This window comes from Felis catus, chromosome C1 (genome assembly GCF_018350175.1).
Source record: "Felis catus isolate Fca126 chromosome C1, F.catus_Fca126_mat1.0, whole genome shotgun sequence".
Taxonomy (NCBI): domain Eukaryota; kingdom Metazoa; phylum Chordata; class Mammalia; order Carnivora; family Felidae; genus Felis; species Felis catus.
In genome coordinates this window covers 110,235,351-110,261,580 of record NC_058375.1, presented here as the reverse complement: position 1 = coordinate 110,261,580, position 26,230 = coordinate 110,235,351, and the positions used below count along the sequence as shown (strand labels likewise).

Genomic DNA, 26,230 nt, shown 5'->3' with positions numbered 1-26,230 from the left:
AGGGAGAGTAGGGTAGAGGGTGAGGACAGTGGAGATGTGCTCGGAGGCCCTAATAGGATGGGCCAGATGGAGCCTTACAGGCAACTGTGGGGACTTTGCCATCACTGTGAGTGAGACAGTGGCGCTGGGTCTTGGAGAGAGGAGGGCCCCGCCTGACCTGCACTGTGGGCAAGACCCCTCTGGTGCTGTGCTGTAGGGAGACTATCAGGGCCAGGGGTTTGGAGAAGCACAGCAATGCATCAGGAGGCAGGAGAGGAGGGTGGGCTTGAACCAGGATGGCGGCAGGGCAGGCAGGGAAGTGACTGGATCCAGGTTTATGGCATTTGAAGGCTAAAGACTCAGTTGCTGGGGGATGAGGAGTGGGAGAGGACAGTGGAAGCCACAGCTGATGGCAGGCTTTGTTGGAGGCGGCCTGACAGAGGGGCAGGTCTGGGAGGAGGTGGATGCAGAGGACAGGAATGTATGATGGCGTAGGTGTGTGCATTCCTGGGCAGTCCAGGTGGGCTGCCATGGTGGTTAAGGTGGTGGCACTGTGAGTCACGCCTGGGGCCTGCCAGAGTCTCCAGGGCCACGGGGAGAAAGGACATGCTTGCCCTCAGGGCTGTGTGGAGCCACCCATTTTTGGGTCCCATGTGTGGTGACCCAGCTACCCAGGGCCTCTTTGCTGAGCAGCTCTGAGCCTCACTTGTTAAGAGGGCAGGATGCTCGCAGCTCTGAGACCTGGATCACTGGGTGTCCCATCACTGTCCTCACTTCTTCTGTCCGGACCCTATGCAGCTGGGAGCTGTGGTGGTGTTGCCTCTGCCTATAAGCAGGGCCCCCATGCTGTGCTCAGGGGAGCTGGGCCACAGACTTCCTCTCCACCCTCGGGAGCCCCCAGCCTTGGTCAGCTCCATCTTCACTCATACTGTCAAGACCCATAGTGTGTTAAGTTCCATCCTGGACCCAGGGCTGAAGCTCTGTGCTTTTGGTCCAGAAGTGAGTTCTATACTGAAAACAAATACCCACTTTGACTATGCCTCTGACATGTGGGAGGGTGTCCTCTAGCTCTGTGGCCAGTCTGGACCCTCTACAACATTGAGGTCACATGGAGACCCTGCCTCACCCCAGACTGTTCAGATCACTCTGGGCTTTGGTTTATCTTAAATTTGCATCCTGCCTTTCTTCTAAGGGTTTTCCCTTGAAGCTTCAAGTTGTGTTTTTATTGTTATTGTTGCTGTCATTTTTTACTTCTTATGTGTCTTTGTTTTACCCCAAGGCTCTCTAAAGACCCCTCATCTGCTCTGAGACCTCCTCTCTAGAGCCTTTCTCCTCTTGCCCCTGCAGTCCTGGGAGCCTGTCCCCTCCTGAAGCTCAGTGGTCCTCCTGGGTCACCTCCACCTTTTTGGTCCTTTGTCTTCATATATTTTGGTTTTCACTCTTACTTTACTGGACTCTATTAGGAATAACTCCCTACAAACACAGGTTTATTGGGGTTTTATATAGACCTCAAGTTTACAGTCATTGCATTTCTAAAAAGATATTTATTTTGGTCTCACATTTTTCTGATAATTTGGCTAGGTAAACAATTGTATGCCTGTACAAAACATTTCTGCTCAGAGCCTTGCAGGAACTCTCCTCTGCCTTCTGGAAGTCCTTTTTCTGATGTTTGACATTATTAGGACAGTTGAATGTTTATAGGTGATGTGTTCTTTTGTCTGAAGGGCTCATATCTTCCTTTAACTTCAGCAAATTTCCCTCTTAATTTTTAGATTACCTTTTCCCCTTCATTTTGTTTGTTCTGCTTTTTTGGAACTTTTACTGGTAGGTTGTTAGAGCTTCTAGATTGATCTCTTATATGGTTTATCGTTATTTTGCTAATGTTTCCTTCCCTTCTACAGTCTGGGGAATATTTTTGTTTTTATCTTTCTATTAAATTGTTCACTTTGGCAACGTGTGTCTAGTATTCAAGAGTATTTTCTTGTTCCCTGGCTTTTTATTTTTATGACAGCCTATTCTGTGGATGCCTTCCTTATCACATCCTGTTGTCCCAGAACATTAATTGGATGTCTCTTCCTACAGTTATTTGTGGAGATCTGCTTACTGAGTGATAGGTGCTTTGTTTCAGATTGCCCTTCCTCTTTGTGCTGGCCATGATCTTCCAGGCTTTCTTCTTGGGTGGTGGTCCTGGGACCACTCATGTTTGACAGCAAGGCACACAGGCTGCCTGGAAGCTCAGGGTTTGGGGAGCTGCAAGGCCATGGTCAGGAACCCCTTTAGATGATGTTGGCCATTATTTGGGGACATGTTGGAGACATGATGGCTGTCGTGGGGTGCAGACTGCCTTCATTCCCAGCAGCATGCAACACAGCTGGCCACTCCCAGGTCACTGTCTTCTGGGCTGTCTGCCCACCTCTATGGCCACCCTCTGCTGTCTGCTGTCCTGGCCTCTCTTCATCTTCCTGACCCACAAGTGTTGGAGGCCCTGGGACTTCATCCCAGTTCTCTTCTCTCCTCCATCTTAACTCACTCTCTTCAGGGTCTCATTCCAGAAATAAGTACGTGCTAACAACTCTGAAGCATGTCTCTGGAGCTCTTCCCAGAGCTTCATGTGCCCCATCCTGTTCAGGGCCTCTGAGCACACCCCTGCCCTTCTCTCCCCTGACCTTACTCATCACACTGTTCCTCAAACTAGCCAGGAGCATGTCCCCTCAGGGCCTTTGCACTTGCTGTTCTTGGCCCAGACAGCACTCAACCCAAATATACCACTCAGTGCTCATTCCCTACCTCCGTCAGCAGTGAGGTGTGTGGCACCTGCTACAACTGACTCTGGTGATTCCTTATAATGGAAATGATCCTAATTGAAATCAGTGGATCAATTTCTAGGGCAAAATGCGGGAGCTGTTGGGACCTAACACCCTGATTATACTTTCCCTTGGCCCCATGTCAGAGGCAGAGCTGGGAGGAAGAAGGGGGCATAGGTCCTGAGCCATGCAAAGGAAGCCCTATGGGTATAGGTGGGAAATGGGCAGAGTGGAGTTGATTTGCAAAAGCAAATGGGAAGATTGTTTTTATTTGTCTTCTGACTGGAAGAGAAGGAGGCAGGTGACAGGAGGGAAAGGAGTGTCAGCATGGCATGGCCCAACCAGATGTTTCAGTCCAGGAATGTGGACCGTGCCATGGCAAGAGGTTTGTGTGTAGTCACGGGGATCTTCCTGACATCCCTGTGTTTCAGTCACTGCCACATGATGATTATGGACAGCAACATGACTTAGAAACCAGAGAAAAGAGTTCAGTGGGAGGAGGCTGCCAGAGCTACTGGGGGCAATAGTCTGAAAACCACCTAGAGTTTCCCAGGAATATTGAGGAGGGCTTTAGATCTTCAGTGGAGCCTGTCTTCCATAGACAAGCAGCAGGGAGACCTGAGCTGATGTGGCAGCCGTGCCCCACCCACAGCAAACACCCTGCCCCTAGTTCCAAGGATCTGGGAATATGTTATCACATGGCAAAGGGACTTTGCAGATGTGATTTGGTTAAGGATCTCAAGATGGGGAGGTTATCCTGGATTATCCATATGGGTCAAGTCTAAGTCCTTTAATGCAACATTAGGAGTGGGATTGCCCTTTTTGGATTGAAGTTACAGGAAGAGGGCCATGAGCCAAGGGCTGCACACAGCCTCTAGTAGTTTGCAGCCAGCAAGAAAGTGTGGACCTCAGTCCTACAACCACAAGGACACTGAGATCCCCTGGAACGTAAGAAACCCTCCTTGCTGACACCTTGATGCCTGTGCAGTGGACTTCGGACCGTCAGAACTAGAAGGTAATGAATTTGTGTTGTCTTGGGCCACTGAAGTGGTGGTGATTGGTTCCAGCTGTGTACAGTAAAGGATTAGCTCTGCAGGCCTGTGTTGTCCAAACCCTATACTTTCCAAAGACCTGCAACACTGTCCCTTCTCAGCTCCTGGAGCCTAACTTCTGAGCCCTTGGAATAGCGTGCCTGATAGGAGGGTCTTTGTAGATCTTTGTATATCTGAGGCATTGGCCAGGCCAGACTGTATACACTAACAATGTGATTTGGGGCTGTCTCAGTCTGCTCGGACTGCCATAACAAAGAGTCACAGGCTGAGTGGCTTCAACCACAGAAAGTTATCTCACATTCTGGAGGCTGGAAGTGCAAGATGAAGGTGTTGGCAGGTGTGGTTTCTCCTGAGGCCTCTCTCCTTGGCCTGCCTATGGACACTGTCTTGCTGTGCCCTCACACAGTCTTTCTTTGGTACTTACACTTCCCCTGGTGTCTCTGTGTGTCCCAATTTTCTTATAAGGACACTGGTCATGTTGGATAAGGGCTACCCTAACAGCCTCATCTAACTTAATCACACCCTTAAAGTCCCCATCCCCGAATAGAGTCATATTCCAAGGTGCTGGGGATCAGGGTTTCAACATAAAACATTTAGGGGGGGATGCAATTCAGCCCATAACAATGATGAGTGCTCATTTTTCTTTGCCTAGGCCCTGGGCCACACTGTGCATAGTTTGGCTGCTTCAGGGCTAGAGACTGAGTCACTAAGGTCATTCACATGGGCTCGCCATGCCTGGGTGACTGGCCCCAGAAGACACCCTGGATGGCCACACTGCACACACATAGTCACATGTCCTCACTGGAAGAATTAAGTACTGTCCATGTGACCCCACTGGGAGTGGACACTGGACACTTATGCCCAGTCTTTTCTGGAGCCACCTTGTTGCCTTTACCCTGTGTTGGTTTTGACGCATATCCTATCATGGCAACACCCCCTAAATGTTGACATCAACAGCTTTTTTGAGTTTTGTGAGTCCTTGTAGTGACTTATCAACTGAGAAAGGTCCTGGGGACCCCCCAATACTAGTAGCAGTAGAAAACTAATGCGCATTGAAAACAAAGTAGGGCTGTGAAGCAAATCAAGGGGCAGTGGGGACAATACTTCATTAGTGAAAATGTTACCTTCCCCAGAGACCTCCGCATGTGCGTGTGGGTCCAGGCTTTTGCTGGCATGAGTTAACAGTGCTGTGAAGGGGTTCAGCGCACTTGGCAGAGTGGGTAGGGGTCTCCTTCCTGGTGGAGGACACTGTCCCTCCTCCTAGGAACAGCTAGCTTCCTGTTGTATGTTTTTCTTGGAAGGAAAAATGTTCTTAAAGGAATCTGAATCCAACTCTGTGAGAAGGGCCAGGTTCTCCCTTCTCCCAAGGAACCTTGAAATGAGGTGATGGCTGTCGTGCCAGCATCAGGATGCTTGGGAAGAGAGTCAGTGTCTGCAGTATTGATCCCCACTGCCTCTTAGCTGTTCCCAGGAGCTGTGGCAACATCAGTCTCCTGCCGGTTCTGTGGGTCCTGGTGGGTGAGCTGCATGTGAGCTGAGATGTTTCCTTGCTACTGGCTCGAGAGCAACGGAGGCTGCCACCGGGGAGACTACACAGAGCAGCTTCCCTGGTGCTGCTCAGTCACCTGCCTATTGTAGCATCTGGCCCTTTTGCTCTCCATGACTTTTCTCTCCCTTCTTCTTCTAGTTGGCTTGTGCAGGCCCATGAGCTCTGCTGTGCTGGGGACCATAGCTCTGACTCATTCCCAACTGCAGAGACTCTCAGATTTGCCAACACAGTATGCAGCCTGGGTGTTAAAACGATTAAGTCAAAGTGAACACGCCAGAGTCATGGGGTCATGAGACATGAAGTAATGGGATGGCACTTTGCAGATGGCAAAGGGTACATGGCAAAGGGATGCTAGGCAGGACGATGGAGTTCGAGAAGGTGGCCATGTGGGATAGCTCATGGAGAGAGTGCCGCATCCATAGCCCTTCCCAGAAGTTGTGCTGAGGGCTCAGGAATGAGTGAGGAGGAAGTGGGGAGGGGGACGTGGCAGCACCTCCCCAGGCAGGAGGGTCAAGGATCCAGCCTGTGGAAATATGCTGCTCATTAGGAACACACAGCCTGGCTGACCACACACTCAGCTGCTCTCTGTGGAGATAGAGGGATAGCCCGCACCACCACGCCACGTACTCTCTTCAGTGGACCCTCAGCTCTGCTAAATAAACTCCTTCCAGCTGGGTGGCCTGCCCCAAGGGGGCTACACTGACCCTGAGGTCCTGGCACATTCCTGCCCCTACGGCAGGACCTCCTGGGCTGCTGTTTTCCTCTTCCCTACCCTGACTTCTTTGGTTCTCAGGAAGAGAAGGAAATAAGCAAGCACTGAGCGCCAGTCAGGCCCTGCAAGGGTGACTTGGCACAAAGGTCTTTTCTGATCTTGGCAAGATGGTGACATCACCCTTTACTGATAAGCTGCTGAGGCTCAGAGATGGCCAGGGCAACCCAGCCAGGACAGGCTTAGGTTTGTCAGCTCCCAAGTGCCCTCTTGAATGTCTTGGTGCCTAAGAGGCCCCTGCTGGGGCCTGGGAGCCAAGGCACTCAGGCTGCTATACAGATGTGTCCGTGGAGGGAAAGAGCTGCCTGCCTGGGGAAGGTGGAGGCTGCACACTTCTCTGCCCTCCATCCCCAGTGGTCTCTTCTGGGGCTTCTTTGGTTCTGAGCAGCCCTCATACCTGGCAGTGCCATGTGCCCCTGGGCCTGTGAGCAGAGCTTCCTGTCTTACTCTGGAGCACTAGATCTGTGGCCACAGGGCTCTCCAGGCTCAGGTTCCTGGCACTGCCCCTGCCCTGGGGGGGGCCTGGTCTAGCCCCTGCTGCCCCCCTACCACCTTCTCCTCCCTTCCCCAGAACTGCCTCTCTCATTCACCCAGCCATGGTCTCCAGACAACTATCCAGGTGTCTCCCAGGCAGGAACTCCAGCGTGCCACCCTCAATGCCCCCCTCCGGCCCCCCTACATTCCTTCTCAGGTGTAGTCCTTCCAGGCCTGGGCCCCTGGCTCACTCACCTTGGAACCTCTGCCAGTTATCCATGCTGCATAAATATTACCCCAAACTTAGCGGCATACGACCCCCTTTAGTCATGCCCATGACTCTGTGGGTCAGGAGTTCAGGCAGCACATGGTGGGGATGGCCTGTCTCTGTTCCATGATGTCTGGGGGCTGGCCCAGGAGGCTTAAAGATGGAGGCTGAAGTCACTGAAGGCCGGTTGCTCACATGCTCGGCAGGTGATACTGCTGTGGGCTTGGGCCTCGGCTAGGGCTGTGGATGCACCATGTGCATGTGGCCTCTCATGTGGCTTGTCTGGGCTTCCTCACAGCATGGTAGTGGGTTCCGTCTGGGACCAGGTGGAAGTGGTATTGCGTTTTATGACCCTAACTTTGGAAATTGCCTTGTGTCACTTCCCTGTAGTCACAGACATTTCCAGATCCAAAGCAATGGAAACATAGCCCCCACTTTCTCGATGTAAAAGAACCAAAAACACATTGGAAGAAAAAGATGTGTTTTGAAAGAGATTGTGGTGCCATTTAAAAAATACAATTTACCACATTACCCACGGATGAAATGAGTTCATTCAGTCATTCATTCATTCGTTTACTCAGCCACAGTGTCACAGCTCCTCCTGTATGCCGCTGCCTACTAGCCACCTGAAGAACAATGGCAAATGCCACAGACACAGTCCTAGTAACCTTGGAGCAAGCAGTCTAGTGGGGAAGGCTGACAGAAAACAGACTAGAGTTCAGTGCTTGTGTGGACCAGCCTTTCCCCCATATTGGACATTGTTAAAAATCTTCTGGTTCCAAAAGTCTTTTAACTCACAGGTTGAGTCCTTAGCAAGATTCACAGACCATTGAAGCCCCTTACTCATCTCAAATACTCCCCAGCTCTGGTCCATGGGAGTTCTGGAGGGAAGCAGAGCTGGCCTTGGCAAAGTGGGAGGGTGGGTGATCCCATAGGAGGGGAGAGGAGGAAGCAGCAATGGAGCAGTGCACTCCGGAAGATGCCATGGGTACCGGTGGACTGGCCTCAGTACTGGAGTGAGCCAACTCTGTGACTCTGCCCCACAACAGGTGGGCAGCCTGAGCTTGCTCACATCTTATTCAAAACATGTCATTGAGGATTAGACAAAGCAATATGCAAGAGTTAGCCTGGTCTTGTAACCACTCTGTGTAGTTGTAACTACCTTTAGCAGTGTGGTGAAGCTTATGGTTCCCTTCTCAAATAATGGTTTTAAATGCATCAGATAAAATCCATAGGGTTATAAAGGAAGCCAGTTATATTGAAATACAGTTATCGAAACATTTAAAAGGCAAGTTTGAGTTCCAGCAGCATCTGTGTTTCTCAATTAACATGTTGTATAGAAGATTAGCACGGGTCTAATGATTACCATAGTTTCAAAGTAATGATGAGGTAGGTGAAGGATATTTTGAGATGTCTGTGGCACCTGCTGCATGAGAGGAAAATACCAGTGACTTCTTCAGGTGGCAGTCACGGTACTGCTAACCTTACTCTAGTTTGTTGTTCATATTCATGATGAAAGGAAGTGCTGATTTCACTTAGAGCTTGGTGAAAAAAAAGATAAAATGTTTTTGTTCCCCTGTTCCCACATTCAGGGGTCTCCTGAATTCTATCCTTAGATGCCCCAAGTTAAGGTTTCCTGAGGTTTCCCTGTGTTCCCTGGTCAGGGAGGCACTGTGTTGCCAGTGCTCAGTAAATGTTCCAGAACCTTCTCTGCTGTTGCTGCCCTGAGCCCCACCCACGGTGGGGAATCCTATTCCACAAACCCCTTAGTTCAGTCTGAGCTCAGGCAGCAACTCTCAGGATGGCCACGTTATGCCCCCCAGAGACTGATTTTCTCCCTGCTCTGAGCAGAGGCTCCTCAGATTACACTGACATTTGGGGCTTGGGTTTCAGCCACATTTTCAAATTTTTCTTTTCATTTGCACAGAAACCTGAGAAGTCTCTGTGGTCTGTTCGCATCATTAATCATTGTGGGACTCCTGTGCTTGCATGCCCAACTGGGAAATCTGTTCTTTGTTTCATTTTCCTTCTTGGATTTTCACTGCCTCTGAATGAGGATTGGACAACTCCATGCTTCTCTGTGCTGCGCCTGCTATCACCCCACCAGGCTCCTCCTCTCCCCTCCCCTGCCCCCTTCCGCATCTACCCCTCCCTGTCCTGCTATGAGGAGGGTCACACACACACACACACACACACACACACACACGTGAGCATGCATACAATTTATTTGTTCTTTCCAAGAACTGGTTGGCTTACTGCAAAAGTGCTAATTAGTTGGGGTCAGATTCAGTCGCCAGGGAAAATTACACAATGGAGATAAATGGTTTTGTGGAGGTGAACATGAGAATTGCTCTGTCTGGGCTTTCTCTCTTTCCTTTTCCACAAAAAAATTTAGAGAAGACACAAGACTGAGACCTGGCTTTCGAAAGCTATTATGGTTTGATTCTAAAGGGGCTTCTTAACTCCATGTCCCCATCTCCTCACCATCAAGGCAGTCCTGTCCTGGTGGGCAGGTTTTTCACTGCACAGGCGCTGGCCAAGCAGGGGCTGAAATCCAGTCTCTTCTGTTGTTTTTCGCTAGGTCTAACCTCCAGGTCTAGAAGCCTCTCTCTGGCTGAGACCTTGGCCTCCCTACTGCAAGGCAGAGCTCATTCATCCTGTCTCAGACATCTCTGCACATGTCAATCCAGAGCAAACTGACCCTTCTCCTAAAGAAGGTCAGTTCTTCCCTTGGACTCACCTCTCCAAATACTAACCACTGGCCCAGACTCCTCTCCAGATTGATGAGGAGGTGGGGGAGGGGCCTTGTATTCTGTTAGTAAAAGTCCAGGACCTCAAGGAAGTGGTCACATACTTGCAGAGTTTCTGCTTCTTTGCCTGTATCTCATTCCATCATAAATAGGAATACATCATGGGGCCTCACTGAGCCCAGCTGGGTGGGATGCTGGCAGGCTTTTAGAACCACACACACACACACACACACACATACACACACACACACACACACATACACACACACACACACACACACACACACACACACACTTCTCTAACTGAAGAGTACTCTGTCTCTAAACCCAGCTCACATTCTGCATTCAGAATCAGTTGCTGTATTGAGTCTCCCCCAGGGCAGTGGGTGGGCATTCACCACCTCAGCCTCATATTTGCATAACTAAAAGAGCCACCCAGGGTTTCTCTGGAACAAAGGGGGCAGTTGCACCTCGAGGTTAATTCCTGTCTCCTCTACAAATGCAGAATGTGCTGGTAACTTTTGAAATGGCAGATTGCTTTTAGATCCAAATGTTCATTGTAAGGATCACCCCTACAGGGACTGCTTGGGACAAAAGCAGAGAAGGATCAATGCATTTCAGATAGGATCTCCTCTTCTGTCCTCATGCTCTTTGGTGAGAAAGAGCTGGAGTCCCAAGTGGCCCTGAGGTCATCCCTGGTTTTTTTGTACCAGAAAACAAGGAGTGCATCCTAAAGGGGCCTCCTTTCATTAGGGAGTTTGGTTTTATCTTGGGAAAACAGTGTGTTACTCATGTTACTGGTACTTGGGCCTGGTGATTTGAGTCCAGCTTCTCCTGTGCAGAATGAACATGGCCAGGTCATCAGGCACCCACCCTGTGTGTTCAGGTTTGAGGTTGCTCTGTGGAGCACTGGTGACAGAGGAAGCCTTTGTTAATTATATGGAAGGGAGGGGTTAAAAAGCAAAATTCATTTGAGTAAATGAAAAGATCTGATTGACTTTATTCAAGGACTCATGAATCAAGCAACATTCCATCTAGCAGAAAGGAAGGGATGAAATTGAGGGCAAAGGGCAAACTGACACTCCACATACTGTCCCCTCCAGGTGGGAGTGGGGTGTGTGTGACATTTCTCAGACACTCATGACTGCCCAAGAACAAAGAAAGGAAAAAGCCACTGGTCAACTGATATAGATCACAGTCATGAAGGACATGAAACTCCATCAGCTTGTTAGGTCTTAATGATTTACAACAGAAGCACAATCTTGAGAATAGTCAGAACTGCAGAAACCTATAGTGTGCTGGAGCCCTAATGTCACCTTCCCCTCCATAGGATAGAAAACCTTACATAATCAGTCACTCCTCACACTTTGAATGCAGCTCTTTCTGTGTATGGGTTCTGTCCCCGGGGTTTAATAAAATCACCTTTTTGCACTATAAAATGTCCCAAGAATTCTTTCTTGACCATTGGGCCCAATGCTCCCACATCATATTTTGGTGGCCCTGATACAGGGATTCTACATCTTCCTTCATCTGGGCTTCGAGCTTTGATGCGAACTTAGTGACTACTACTTCCTCTTCCTTACTTTCATTCTAAGGGTATTTTGAGGAGTACGGTCTTATTGAAACACTCTCCTGTCAATTGCTCAGGCTGCAATCCTCTAGCTCATGGCTGCTCTAGGGGGAGGAGAAAGCCTGTTTTTCGGCTGGAAGGTAGTGCCCTGACCAGAATGGTAATAAGACCCAGAAACTTGATGCTCTCTCTTTGTTTCTGTACTTAAAGTTGTCTGTCTTGGGCACAGGACAGCCACCTAAGTCCCCAAGGCAGGTACCAATCTTAAGACTCCCATGTGAGGTTTCCCCCTCATTGGTCTAATGTGATCCCCTCCACATCTAGTTAGTTTTCACTGGAGACTAAGGTTTCTAAGAGTTAAATTTCTGCTAAATGTAATTAAGACCAACGGAAATAAGGAAAGCAACTCAGTATGTAAAAGAATAGGTGATGTGTAGATAAAGATGTAAGAAATGGGAATACATTTTTGTCAAGGTAAAATGAAGTAATTCTGTCCTAAAATGAGACTAGCTGTTTGGAAAGAAAAGGCTTGAGACAAAATCTGAATGAAAAAGAAAGTTGTAGAGGATTTGTGAAGGGAAATCTTTGGAAAGGAGTTTTATATGCAGTTAGGATGGACTAAAGTTGAAATGAAAATATTTTAAAAGTACACTGGTATAAGATTGAAATTCTGCTTTACTTTCTATTAAAAAGACAAAGTTTTCTTGGATTGTTGGTTTGCACTCGATAAAAAAAATGTAAACAAAGTTTTTTTCTTTTCTTTGCCTGGAAAACCAAAGTTTCTATGTTTTGTCTTTATCAGGTCTTTGGTTACTTAAGATAGTTAAAACTTCTCAATGTTAGAGGAGCTAAGTTTTGCTAACAACTATATACCCTTTATATATGCCTTTGGAATCTCTTATTGCCACTTTGGTTAAATAAATAATTAAATTTTAAGTTTTATAATGATCCATAATCCTATGTAGGCATGTGCTTTATAACTTTCTGAGTGTTTTAACAACCTTTCCCAAGATGTGAATTGTAAATGAATTCTTTGACCAATTAGGCTTGTTTATGTGGTATGTTAAGTTATTTGGAAAGCAGTCAAACAAATAATGATAATGTTTTGGCAATAGGTAGTCACTGAACTTTCTGATTATTGAAGTGTCACAGAAATAACTGGATTTCCTTGTCAGCTATATTATAATGAACTGAGGAAGATGATTCTAGTTTTGTGACTCTTGTTTGAAACATTGCTGTTTCTGTGTTTGCTCTTCCAGATTATGACAGGATAAAACATTGCTTTGTGAACAAATTGAAGTATTTACCTTTTCTCTCTATTTGAATACTCTGAAAGTCAGAAGTGCTCAGTGAATATTCTTTCTTTCATGGCAATTACAGCTGTTTGCATAAGTTCAATGAGAATCTGTTCTCCTTGTAACAGGACACCACTGGAAACATCTGTTACATTACCAAGGCTTCTGACTGGAATGTCATGTTTGAGAGATATACATAGACTCAGATATGACCATGCAGTTTTAAGAAACTAAGGTTGACTTTTATGAAACATGGAGGCTCTTGGAAATGTTGGCCTGACACCTTGCTTACAGAGTCCCAGCAGCCTTACCAGGTGAGTAAAGAATGTCACTTCTTGGCAGATGCAGGAACTTTAGGATATTTGGGGGGTCTTGAGAAGAGGAATTCACCCAAATCCACAGGGATTGCTGGCAAATATTTGGCTTGGCTTTTGATCCAGAGAAGCTACTAAAAGTTCAATCAAGATTCCTTATAAAAAGCTCCAGCAAAGCCAATTTTAAAAGTTCTATGTAATCAATTACCATTCTTGATGAGCTAATGAAAATACTTAGGCATTTGATAAAATTGAACTTATTTTTCCAACAAATTAGTCTTGATTTGGGTATCTTTGGAAATAAGGGTGATTTTGGAGAGAAAAAGTATGTTTCAATAATACATCTTTGCAGATGCCAAATTCTAGATCTGATGGTCTTGAAATGTTTGTTGTTTGCCTAAGCTAGACAACTTGAGATAAACTTCAGAGAAACTGCCACAATAGCTCATGTGTAGACAAATGTCTTGCTTGTTATTCTGTGGGGATAATAACAGGACCCCATGGGCATATGATTATTTGAACAGCTGGAAAATGGGATGGATTCCCCAGTAATTGTATAACTCAGCTATCACCTTGACCAATTCTGTGTGGCTGGATGACAAAACTGCTCCTTAAAAGCTGGAGCATACCCCACTCCATGGGGCTAACTGTGGACCTGTGGAGATAATGGATGGCCCCATTTCTTTATGATTGGATTGGATGATGCACTTGAGGATGCCCACATTCCCAGGCAAATCTTCTCCCACTTGCCAACGATTCCTTGTAATTAGGATATTGTTAAAGTTAGACATCAAACAAAGAGGGCTTCTTGATGGTTTATCCCTTAGCCATATTTGTCCCAGGATCCACCTCTATTGATATAAAATTGCAAATAGAGGCTTTAGCCAACCATACATTGGCCACCTTTAACCAGATCCAACTCGTAGTCACCCACAAATTCAAAATGTGGTCCTCCAAAACCTTGATATCCTGGCTGCAGCTCAAGCAGGAACCTATGCTTCATGAAAACAGAGTAATATGAATATACTCCAGATTATCACAGAAATGTGACATGATTACTAACTGATGTGAATACTCAAATTGAGGCTCTATAGAATCCTTCCCTCTCTTTCAATGATTGGTCAAGTTCCTGGTTTAGGGGAGGACTGCTGTCAACTATTAAGGGTCTCTTTGCTGGGCTTCTCATTCTTATAGCCATACTAATCCTAATATGTTGCCTTTTTCAATGTTTTTCCACTTGGTACTGAGACTACTTCACTACGTTAACTTCACATCGACAGATGGGCCTTACCACCCACAGAGATACTTCTTTGCTGTCCACATTGGACTCAGCTGCCTCCACCTTATTAACTCCCCTATACGTCCCTGACTTCCAATGTTGACCCATAGGTAGGGACATCTCTATGACCTTATTCAGCAGGAAGAAGCTACACAAGATGGGACTTTTTGTCTTCAACAACCTTAAAAATTTAAAGGTCAAAATTGTTCAGGGGGGGAAATGATGAGATAACAAAAGGCAAGCTGAGGGATAAAGGCAAACTAATACTCCACAAACGGCCCCCCACCCCAAGGTGGGATGTGTGTGACATTCTCCAGGCACTCATGACTGCCTAAGAAGAAAGAAAGGAAAAACAAATGGTCAGCTGATAAAGATCACAGCCATGAAGGATGTGAAACTCAGTTTGTCAGGGTCTTACTGATTTACAAGAAAAGCACAATCTTGGGGTGAGTGGGTGGCTCAGTGAACTGACTGAGGGTCTGACTCTTAATTTCAGCTCAGGTTTCGATCTTACAGTTTGTGAGATCAAGCTTAGCATTGGGCTCTGTGCTAACATCCAGACCTTGCTTTAGATTATTTTTCCCTCTCTCTCTGCTGCCCTCCCTGCACCCACCCCCTGCCAATAAATAAACTTAAGGAAAACAAATAAGAGGTGTCTAGGTGGCTCAGTCGGTTAAGCATCCTACTTTGGTTCAGGTCATGATCTTGCGGTTTGTGGGTTCAGGCCCTGTATCGGGCTCTGTGCTGACAGTTCAGAGCCTTGAGCCTACTTCAGATTCTGTGTCTCCCTCCCTCTCTGCCCCTCCACTGCTCGTGCTCTGTCTCTCTTTCTCTGAAAAATAAATAAATATAAAAAAAAGAAAAGCACAATCTTGAGAATAATTAGAACTCTAAACTTCACAAACCTATAGACTCAGTTTCTTGGAACCCTAATGTCACCTTCCCCTCCATAGGATAGAAGACCCTATATAATCACTCTTCACACTTGTAATGCAGCCCTTTCTGCCCATGGGTTCTGTCCCTGTGCTTTAATAAAATCACCTTTTTACACTGTAAAATGTCTCAAGAATTCTTCCATGACTGTTGGGCTCAACAATCTCACATCAGAAGGAGCCTGGAGGAACTGTACAAAATGGAAGCTTTTTCAGGCAGAAGGAGGTGGGATAAGGAAGTTATTAGAAAAAAAAAAGAATTCTTTCAGGCAAGGTCAACTGCCTTTGGGGACAGCAGGGTTCTATCAGGTGGATTACCTCACTAGTGCCGACCAGAAAATTCCAGACTGACTGGTTACAATTACATTCCTGGAGAGGCTGAAACCGCAATTAGGTTAGACATTAAGTCTTGGTGTGGTGACATGGGCTTAGCACAAGTTACTCAATTTGGAGCCTGTTGCTTCTTTTTCTCTTTTAACAGAAGGAAAAGAGAAGGAGCAGGTGGGTGCAGGTGATGCTTCTCTGACTTAGGAGTGTGTCTCTGAGATCTGGCTTGGACCTGAAGCCTGGACACAAGCCACTCTGCAGACATGTCACCCACCCATAGAAATAAGACATTTGAGACCTCATAGAAAGAAGACATGTGGAGACACCCCCAAAGGGAGCAATTCAGGGTGAAAACAGCAAAGCCCTTTTCATGATCTGTTTGAATTACTGCCTTCTGTCCCAGCTCGCCAGTTCTCACATGGGACCAGATGGGAAGGTGCCATTGGGAGACCCAGCCTTCATGCCAGGTGAGCGCCAGCTGTGCCTCTGCTCCTAAGCCCAAATGAGGGCAGAGAAGCCCTCTGGCCAGCGGCATTACTTATCTTCCTTAGATTCCTGGGCAATCTGGTCCTGCATCTCTGCTGTGAGAAGGGGTAGGCTAAGGCTGGAATCATCTGGAGGCCTCCAGGAGGAGCCACAGAAGATGGCAGGTGTTTCATGTGGCTGCACTAAGGGCTCTCATGGCCTGGGTCCATCCTAACAGGCCCTTTTTTGACCAATCCTGGGAAATCATGTCCACTGCATTTTATTGATTACAGGTGAGTCCCAGCCCCACTCCCTAAAGAACTCAAGGCTCTAAATGGGAAGAGCATCCAGTAAACTGTGTAAAAGAGCAGGTGGGGTGGGGAGCACACTGTGGTATGATTGGAAGATATACTCAGTGGACAGCATTGCTCCATCCCTCTGCTCAGGATGTCCTTCCTTCTGGCCCACCTGGAGTCAATATTTCCTTTCCACAGCTCAAAAAATCCACAGCTGTGATTAAACCATATTCTCCACCCACTTTGTGTCTCCATTTGAACAGCTAAAAGTACTGAAGGAAGCATATGAGCCCCCTGGCTGGTCTCACATTCAGTTGGCAAATCCTGGAACTGGCCTGGCCATCATGCAGTATCTCTTCATCCTTTCCTATGGGAAGGACTTCTCTTCCCTTTCACCAACCTGAGAGGTAAGCAGAACCTCTGTAGGCAAGTTCCCTGCAGGCTGCCCTCCTGAGAAGAGGTCAGAATGAGGGCTGCATTAAGGCCTCCTTCTGGCAAAAGGGGAAGACAACTTCAGAGGACCATCTTCCTCCTCATAAAGTTGTCTCCATTGGGTCTGGGATTCAGGCTATCATCCCAGGGAAGGGTCTGGAACCACCTAAAAATGAACGTTGTGTAACAGAAGACCCTACAGGTCAAGGGGCCATGGAGTGAAGCTGTTGTAAGCAACACCTTGGCAGTCCCCTGATCTTGCCAAGGAAGGGATGGGTGTATCTCTAACCAAGCAGCTTAAGACCCTGAAACCTGAGGGCCAGGTCCTCTCCAGGAGTCTGGTTCAACTCTGCTGACTGTGGGTCACTTTCCCAGGCTGTGAGAGGACAGGTGAGCAGGCACCTGCTCCTGTTTTGAGCTTTGAGAGTGCCCCTCCCCATTCACTGTTCCAGAAACGTTGGCCTCTTGCTGCCCAGTCATGTCCCTGACTGGAGGACACTGCTACATCTCTTCCCTCACCTACAGGCCTTTCACAACTCTATGTGCAAAGGTGGTGTGACCTGTTTTTGTAGCCAATCCCATATATTAAGCTTTTATCCCACCAATAAAAGTCTACTTCTAACATACTCTCTGCTAACTAAGTGTCACCTGGTTCAGACTTAGTGATATCTTTGTAATTGTTTCTGTTTCTGATTAGGGTCTCTTTAATGCTACCTAAGCACCCAAGGGTATAGACTAAAGTTGACTTCTGGCACACTCTTCTCAAGTGTTTTAAAGTATGTTATAGTCAATATAAAATACAAGGAGGAAATGGATGGCTCCAGTCTTACCTTCAGGTTCTGACAAGTGCTCCTGGAAGAGTGCTTGCGTGTGTGTATACATGTGTGCATGTGTGTTTGTGTTATAGCTGTTCATACAGACGGTGCCCATAATAAGCTGGGTAACTTGGAAGCAGTGGCTGAGCTGTCTGGGTAAGTGGATTCACAGGTCTGACGTGGGGGTCCTGGCTCTGATGACTTTCTCTGAGCTCCCAGCAAGATGGAGGAGGAGCAGGGGGAGGAGAGGTGGTGGCAGTTCGTTCACTCCTGGGTAGAAAAGAATGTCTTCCTGAGGATCACTGCTGTCTTCTTCTAAAGCAGCCCTGGCCATCCATTCCATCTGATTCCATGGGCAAACAGGGATGCAGGGAGGGGGTACATGATGTGACTTCTCCATGAGAGGAAGCCTAAGGACTTGCCCCCCCTCCATTGTAATGCCTTAGTGTGTCAGTCTGAAAAATCAGGGGGCTGGACTCTGATCCCTCCCAGTTCTGACATTCTGAGCATATGGTCTGCGGTGGCTGTTGTGTGGGTTCTGGAAGATCTGCATGTGTTGGGAAAATAGGCTTCAGAATCAAGAGTATGCATGTAGCTCTGAGTGTTGATGGAAGGCTGAGAGAAGCATACTCCCTTCTGCTCAGTAGCGTCTGGGCAGTTTCCCTTTTCTGTGGGAACCTGCTCACCTTCTGCTTTTCCAGTGAATACATTTGCAACTTTAATATTGCGTTGCTGGGGATTTACTTGGTTCATTTAACAAAATGATTTACTGTGATGGGGATTGTTTGCTACTTGGCTTCCCTGTGATAGACACCTGAGTCTGTGCTCTTCTGCAGAGACGATTGGGAAGGGACTCCCATCAAGACCCCCTCTTCCTGCCACCATGAATTGTGTCATGACAGACATTGGTGATATAATTCCAACCAATGCATTCACCTTTAGAGCCTTGATTTAAGAACGCCCACACAGATATGACAAATGGCTAGTGTGTAATTTTGGCTAGCAGAATATATGCCCCCAGAATCCAATATATTTCTTAACCTCATACAGTTTAATAGAGGCCAGTGTGAATTTGCTTGAGACCTAACACCCATAACTCAGTCTGTTTTTTATAGCTAAACTCTGGAAATGAACTAATGTCACCGCAGAGCTACAGATTTGCAAATATATGTTAAGCTAAGCCTGCTTTGCAGAGAAGGGTGTCATCCTGAACATCTCTTTAGAGCGTGTTGGGTTTGCCAGTCCTTAGATGTGTGAAGGAGCGATGCCAGTTGAATGCATGAGGCCAGCATGGCCGTACTCTCTGGCGGTCTTCTCTCAGGGAGGATTGTCATGTCTTAAACTCTTGGGTCTGTTTGCCTATAGACCAAGGATAGACTCTCCTAGGGACAAGCTAAAAGATTCTCCACAAGCAGTGAGGGCTTGGCAGGCAGAAATTCACCTTTGTTTCCCAAACTCTGGCCCCTGGCAAGAGTCTGGCCAAGTAGAATGGCCCATTGACCATGCTGAAGGAAGCTTCATGGCTTGCTGGGTACTGCTGGCTGCAGAGCTGAAGCATCAGTATGTGAGTGGCCTGAAGACAAGAATTACAAAGTGGTTCTGGTGTGTGTGGCCAAGGCATGGTGGGATGTTGGCTAAAGCTGAGAAGTAGGCAGGCACGTGACCAACTTCTCTACAGGGGTCTCTGAGTCCCTGGGAAGAAGAGAGGGGTTTTCTGGAAGCGTGAGGCTAGCTCTGCCTGGATGGAGTGTCCTTTCCTCACCTACAATACATCTTTAGCACAGCCCCTTTGTCTTTGTTCATCCCACCTCATTAGATAGACTTTTCTAGAGGGATTGGATCTAATTCTATGATTGGATTGTGACAATAGCTAGCACATGGCTGGCACTTCCTAAATGTTTAATAAATAATAATAATTATCCTAATGATAGGCCTTCTGCTTGCTGACAGTTTCTGCCCTCCTCCCTCCCACGAGCTGCCAGCTCTTCTGAGGGTTCCTTCCTTCCCCTTTGCCTTCTTCACAACTCGGTGGCCACGATCTAAGCCTCCCCTTTGCACTTCCCCTCCCTGGAGGAATCTTTACAACTGTCATGGGCAGACACAGGTCTCTTCCCTTCTAGGATTCATGCTCTTTCTTTTGCAACATTTGTGAGCTACCACAGGGACCCTTGCACAGCTCACAGGACGACCCAGAAGGAGAGTAAACCTCATTTAGTGTGGAGCCTGAAGGAGAGAGTGTTTTCTGGGATGTTCAGAGCAAGTGCCAGCTTCAGCCCATGGAGACCTGTACCCTGTCTCCCAGGGGGGTCACAGGCAGGGTGGGTAAAGCTAACAATTACCCACAGTCCTGCTGCCTTCATTTGAAGACTGTGTGAATAGTTTGTAATTAGCAATTCTTTATTGTTGCTGCCAAAAGGCTTGGAAACTGTCTTATTATTTCCCTCTTGAGTAGAGGCTCTCTTCATGGATTGAGCAATTGGAGGCTGCTGTCTAGGTTTTGCTGGACTATTATTTGATTTCTGAATTTTTTGGAACCTGCATAGTAAAGTTTCAATGGAAATATGTGGCTATTATCTGAGCAGCAATGCAGCTTTTTCCAAATAAGCAATTCTTCACGTATTCACTTAAAAATGTTTATGAGAGGTTGTATGTGATGGTGAAATGTATATGTGTGTGTCAGTTTTGCTGGGACACAGCATTCAGATATTTGGTCAGACAGTATTCTGGGTGTTTCTGTGAGGTGTTTTTTGATGAGATGAAAGCAGTTGCCCTTCATAGTGTGGGTGGGCCTCGTACAATCAGTTTAAGTCTTGAAACAGAACAAAAGCCTGACCATCCCCTCCCCAGTAAGACAGAATTCTTCATGCCAGATAGCCATGGAACTGGGACATCAGCTCTTCGTTCTACAGCATTTTCTACTCTACAGATTTTGGACTTGTAGACTCCATAGTCACATGAGCCAGCTCCTTATTGTAAATGTCTCTCCTGTTGGTTCTGTTTCTCTGGAGAATCTTGGCTGATACACTGTGTGATATTATGGAAACAGCTTGGGATTGAGTTAGACCTTCAGCTCCTCTATTCAGCACTTGGGACCCTTAGGTAGGTCAATGAAGCTCTCTGAGCTTGATTTTTTCTCACCTGTAAATAGGGGATCTATCTTATAGGGTTGTTTTAGGAACTGGGTACTCAGATGAGCACTAGTGTAACACGCTAATGATGATACATGACTGGCACACAGCAGGCATAAAGGAAAGTAGATTGCTTTCTCTTTCTCCAGTCCTGTGTTAAGCATCAGGATTGATTAAACCTAGCTCTGCCACTAGGGAGGACACAGATCTCCCTCCATCTCTGCCACGGCAGTGGAAGCTGCAGACACTTACTGGGGGTGCACTCCAGGCAGGGAACACCTCTGGTGCCTCATGCCTCTATTGGGAGATACCCCTGGGAGATCCAGTGTCCAGTTTGCCATCAGCCATGCCCACTTTTCCTCATATTTCACCTGTATTTGGACCCTGTGTTCCAGCTCTTTTAAACTTTGTTCTCTACTCTGCAGGTGAACAACTAGCTAATTCATTGGCCTCATCCTCAGAAAGCAGAAGGGGATCCCTTGTTCCTACTTTTTCTAGGTGTCATTTCTAATAGTGATGCCCTGGAGACTTCCATGTGGCATGAGTCTGCACCCACTGACATCACTACTGATAGACACTTCAGGAAAGGGATGGGGCATTGGCTTCTCTGTCCACTGCATGGCCACCTCCCCAGTACAAGTCCTGCTCTCTCTGACCTGATCTGCAGCCCCTGTTTGGCCTCCCCCTTCTCCTTGCTCTTGTCTGGCTCAGCTGTTCTCTACAAGTCACTGGAGCCATCATTTGAAGTTACAAGTCTGAGCACCTCATCCCCATTCTTAAAACCATCCAATGTCTTGTTCTCAGGGATAAGACCAGAATCCTTAGAGGCTTGAGGAGCAGTGGAGGACACGACCCTGTCCTCTCACACACCACCTCTGTCTCCCACTGTCCAGAGGGCTCCTCCACCGTGTGTCCTTGCCTTTCCACACAGGGGCTTCACAAGGGCTTGGTGTTAGGGATTCTTTCTCACCATCTGGGTCTGATGATCTAAGAGAAGATTTTAATCTAATGTTTTAATTCTTTTAGTGATACAGGTTTTTTAAAGCTTTTTATTCTTTTTGAGCCTATTTGGTTAAGTATTATTTTACTAGAAATTTGTAAGTTATTTGCTTTACTATTTTTAGACTTTTGCTGTTATCTGTAGTTATGTCCCATTATCAATCCTGAGATTTTTAATGCCTCCTTTTATTAATTTTTGATTATGCTTGTCAGAAATTTGTCTATTTTATTAGCTCTTTCAATGAAACAACTTTGGATTTTTTAAAAACACTATTTTCTGTTGCACTATTTCTGTAGTTATTGCTCTTATTTCCTTTCTTCCTTTTTGGGTATATTTTGCGATTATTTTTCTAACCTCTTTGGTTGGACATTTGACTCATTAAATTTGTAGCTTTTATGATTATTATTAATGCAAATGTAACATACCTATTGTATCCTACTTCAACTTGCTGATTTTTAGAATTCTGAGTTGCTGATGTCGAATTTGCCAACAGTAACATTTATTCATTTAAAGTATATATTTTACTGAATTTTGATGAATATACAGTCCTGTAACTACTATCACCAAGGTATAGAACATTTCTATCACCCCAAAAAGTTCCTTTACGATGTTTTGCAATCAATGCCCTCCTCCCATCCTAGCTCTTAGCAATGACTGATCTCATTTCTTTTTCTTTATTTTGCCTTTTCCAGAATGTCAGATAAATGTTAACTCACAGTATTACCATTTTGTGTTTGATTCCTTTCATGCACTCAACAATATTTGTGTGATTCATCCATGCCATTGCATATATCAATAGTTCATTTCTTTGTATTGCTGAATTGCTAAATAATATTCTGTTGTTTGCATATGTCATAGATATTTATGGATTCATTAGTAGATGGACATTAGGATTGCTTTCACTTTTTGGCTGTTATGAGTGAAGCTGATCTTTATGAGGACAAATGCTTTCCCTTCTTCTGAGCAAATGTACAGGAGTAGAATTGCTAGGTTGTAAGTATATGTTTAACTTTACAAGTATCTGCCAAACTGTTTTCCAAAGGGGATGTACTATTTTCATTCCCACCAGCAATATATGAGAATTCTAGTTGTTCCACGTTCTTGCTGATGTTTGTTATGATTATTCTTTATAATTTTAGCTATTCTAGTAGCCATTCTAATAATGAATGGTATTTCATGGTAGTTTTAACTTAATTTCCTGTATTGACTGAATTGTGTCTCCCCACCAAATCCATATGTTGAAGTCCTAACCCCCAGTATCTCAGAGTGTAACTGCTTTGGGTGATAGGACCTTTAAAGGGGTGATTAAGTTAAAATGAGGCTGTTAGTGTGGCCCTAGTCCAATCTGACCTGTGTCCCTGTAAGAGGGGGAAATTTGAACATATTAAGAGACACCAGGGATGCACACATATAGAGGAAAGGCCAGGTAAGGACATGCAAGAAGGCTGTCTGCAAGCCAGAGAGAGAAGCCTCAGAAAAACTGACCCTGCTGGCACCTTGATCCTGGCCTTGGATCCTCCAGAACTGTGAGATGTAAATTGCTGTTGTTCAAGCCACCTGGTCTGTGTTATTTGTGATGGCAGTCTGAGCAAACCAATACATTTCCCTAATGAAGAATGCTATTGTGCATTTTTGTGTGCCATTCATATATCTTTTTTTGGTGAAGTGCCTGTTAAAATAGTTTGTCCATCTTTAAAAATTGAGTTTTCTTATTATAGACTTATAAATATCCTTTATTTATTCTGAAAAGGTTCTTTATCAGATTAGGTAGATAGATACAGATATAGATATAGATATATATCTGTATGTATTCCAGTCTGTGGCCTGACTTTTAATTTTTTTTAAATGGTATCTTTCAAAAACAGATTTTAATTTTGACGAAGTCTAATAAATCATTTTTTTTCATTTGTGGTGTATGATTTTTAAGTCTCATTTAAAACATTATTGACTAATCCAAGGACCCAGAAATTTTTCTCCTATGTTTTCTCTTTTGAATTTTAGCTTTTGGTTTTACATTTTGTTTTATGCTTCATTTCAGTTATTTGTTGTGTGCATATGATGCAGGAGTCATGATGCATTTTAAAACGCAGACATCCATTTGTTCCAGGATCATTTGCTGGAGAGACTATCCTTTCCCTGTTGAGTTACTTGGCATGCTGGTTGCAGATCAATTGATCATATACGTGTGGGCCTTTTTATGCACTCCCAATCCTATCTATTGCTCTCTGTTTTCTATCCTTATGCCAAGACCACATGGTGTTGATTACTATAGAGTATTTAGGTCAGGTGTGAGATTCCTCCAAATTTCTTCTCTCTCTGGCTCTCTTTTTTTCAAAAAGTGTTCATGGTTATTCTAAGATCTGCTTTTCAATAAAATTTTTAGAATCGGCTTGCTAATTCTAGAGGTTCTTAATGAGTTTGCCTTGAATTTGGATCAATCTGGGGTTAAATGCCATTTTAACAATGTTGAGTCTTCCAATCCACACATTACATTTCTCCATTGTTTTAGGTCTTATTTAATTTCTCTCATCAGTTTGAGAATTTTTAGCATACAAATTTTTCACATATTCTGTTAGATTTATCCCTAAGTATATGACATTTTTAATGACACAATAAATGATTTTTTTAAATACATATTTTAATTTCCAGTTGTTTGCTGCTAGTCTGTAGAAGTACAGTTGATTTTCTCCTCAACTTCCACTCTCTTCCCCTCTCAAGGCAGACTCTCCCTAGTTCTTTACAGTGGACCTGAGACCCAGTTCTGATTCTTTGTGGGGGAGGGGGCAGCAATTAGAGCACTCTTCTGTATTGGTGTATGTTAGCTATCTTTTCTTTTTTTCTTTCAAACTTCTCTTTTGAAGACTTTGATGAGGCCTTGCTCACAGTGGCTAGATGTGAAGGAAAGGCAGAGCCCCCACCGCCCCAGTGTCTTCCCTGTCCTTTTCCAGCTCCTCCCCACCCTGGTGGGGTCATAGCTTCACATCCCGGACTCTATTGCAGTGCTGCAGAGTGTCGGAGGGAAGGACAAACATCCACAGTGGTAGCATCAGCTGACCATGAACTCAAGCCTAAACCTGGAGAGCTTTTTAAAGACACTAGGGAGAAGGAGTACATTGAGTTGTTGACTGAACTGGTTTGGGATAAAAGGAAATTCTGTTTTAGACTGATTTGTTAGGTGAGTTTATTGTGGAGACAAAGGTTTTCTGAGATGATGTCCAATAAAATCCAGCATCTGCAGGAATAAATAATGGACAAGACACTTAAATAAATGGTGAGCCCGAGAAGAAGGCTTCTTGATTGGCAAAGTGTCTTTATCAAAGGCAAAACCTTCTTCTCATGCCCGTGTTCAACTTTTTGCTTTACATTGCTTCCTCTGGTGGGTCTCAGACAGGTAGGGCTCATCTGCAGACTTTCTGCTGCTGGGTATGCATGTCTGCTGTCATTCTTCCAGGTGGAAGACCGCCTTCTGATCCTTGTTGTCCGGACTCAGAAACTTCTCCTCTGGACCTTGATCAGTACTCTGTTGGAGTAGGCTGCTCACACATTTGTCTCTCTCCTTGGAAGAAGTACTGGCCTCCATCATCTCAGGGTTTCTGATGCCTCCATCGTGATGCAGACATGTCATGTTCACTGGATGGACACAGGACATTAAAGGGCCAGACAGGTTGGAGACTTGGCCTGTCTGGATTTCTAGACACTGAACACCTTCCTGTGACAAGTATTCTGGACCTCCCAAGTGCTGGATGGATGAGCACTAGCTTGACAGCTTTGGAGTTTTCAGGGACAGCTAGCTCATTAGAGGTTAGAAGCAAGATGGGGTTACAAAGGACTCATCCAAATGGAGCACAGGATGCAGCAAAAATGTGGCCAGGAAGACCTGTCTTCTTCCTGGGGCCCCTTACAGGTTTCTAAGCTCTCTCACTGCTGGTCTATCTGATCTTCCGCCAGCCCTGGCACTTATAGGCAGTCCCATTCAAAGTAAAGAAATTGGCATTTGCATCACACAGCTACAAATTAGTTCAATGGGAAAGAAACCCAGGTCTCTGGCCTCCTTGTTCAGTGCTCTTTCTAGCAGCAAGCAGGGGCTAGAGACAGGGCAATGTGGCAGAGTGGATAGATACAGCCTCCTTGGGCAGCAAATCTTGATGCAGCCCCAGCTCAGTCACCTCGTTGAGTGACTGTGGGTGAGTGACTTCACCTTTCTACATCTCAGTCTCCCCATCTGAAGCAGGGGTAAAATAATGTCCACCTGAAGATTTCATGTAGGGCATAGTGAGAGATCAAGAACATCTGTACTATTTTGTTTCCTTTGGCTGCTGTGTTTAAGAAAGGGCATTGACCATGGGTGTAGTACCTGGGGTTGCACTGGAATTGTGGCAGGTGAAGAGGCCAGGCTCTCTGTGTGCAGGTGCAGAGTGGAGGTGAGGGGTGACACATGCAGATATACCTGTGTTCTTGAAAAGCTCAGAGGTTGGATCCAGTTGCAGGAGGCTGGCTTGGGTTCAGGAGCATCCAGAGGACTGTATCATTGATCTCTGGTAGTGAGTATGCTGTTCATGCATGTGCTTAAGCAGAAGTTTCATGAGAACTCACTAGGAATGCTGGGGAGGGAGTTTTGGGTTTTTGAGTTGACTAAATCCAGTAACCCTAAAAGCCTTTCCAGACCAAACATATTTATTCATTTCTATGGTAGGCTTAATAGTAGCTCCTCAAGAGGTCCACATCTTAATCC

General features: G+C 45.7%; 1 long non-coding RNA gene across 4 annotated transcripts in view; it reads left to right on the top strand.

Annotated features, from left to right (window-relative positions):
• The first annotated feature begins 12,634 nt into the window (after window positions 1–12,634).
• LOC123379072 overlaps window positions 12,635–26,230 on the top strand; it is a 70,748-nt gene continuing 57,152 nt past the window's right edge. For all 4 annotated transcript variants that reach the window (XR_006583061.1, XR_006583060.1, XR_006583063.1 and 1 more), the window contains exons 1-4: window positions 12,635–12,824; window positions 15,766–15,829; window positions 15,914–16,120; window positions 16,387–16,530. This is a non-coding gene — a long non-coding RNA (uncharacterized LOC123379072). The remainder of the gene's footprint in view (window positions 12,825–15,765; window positions 15,830–15,913; window positions 16,121–16,386; window positions 16,531–26,230) is intronic.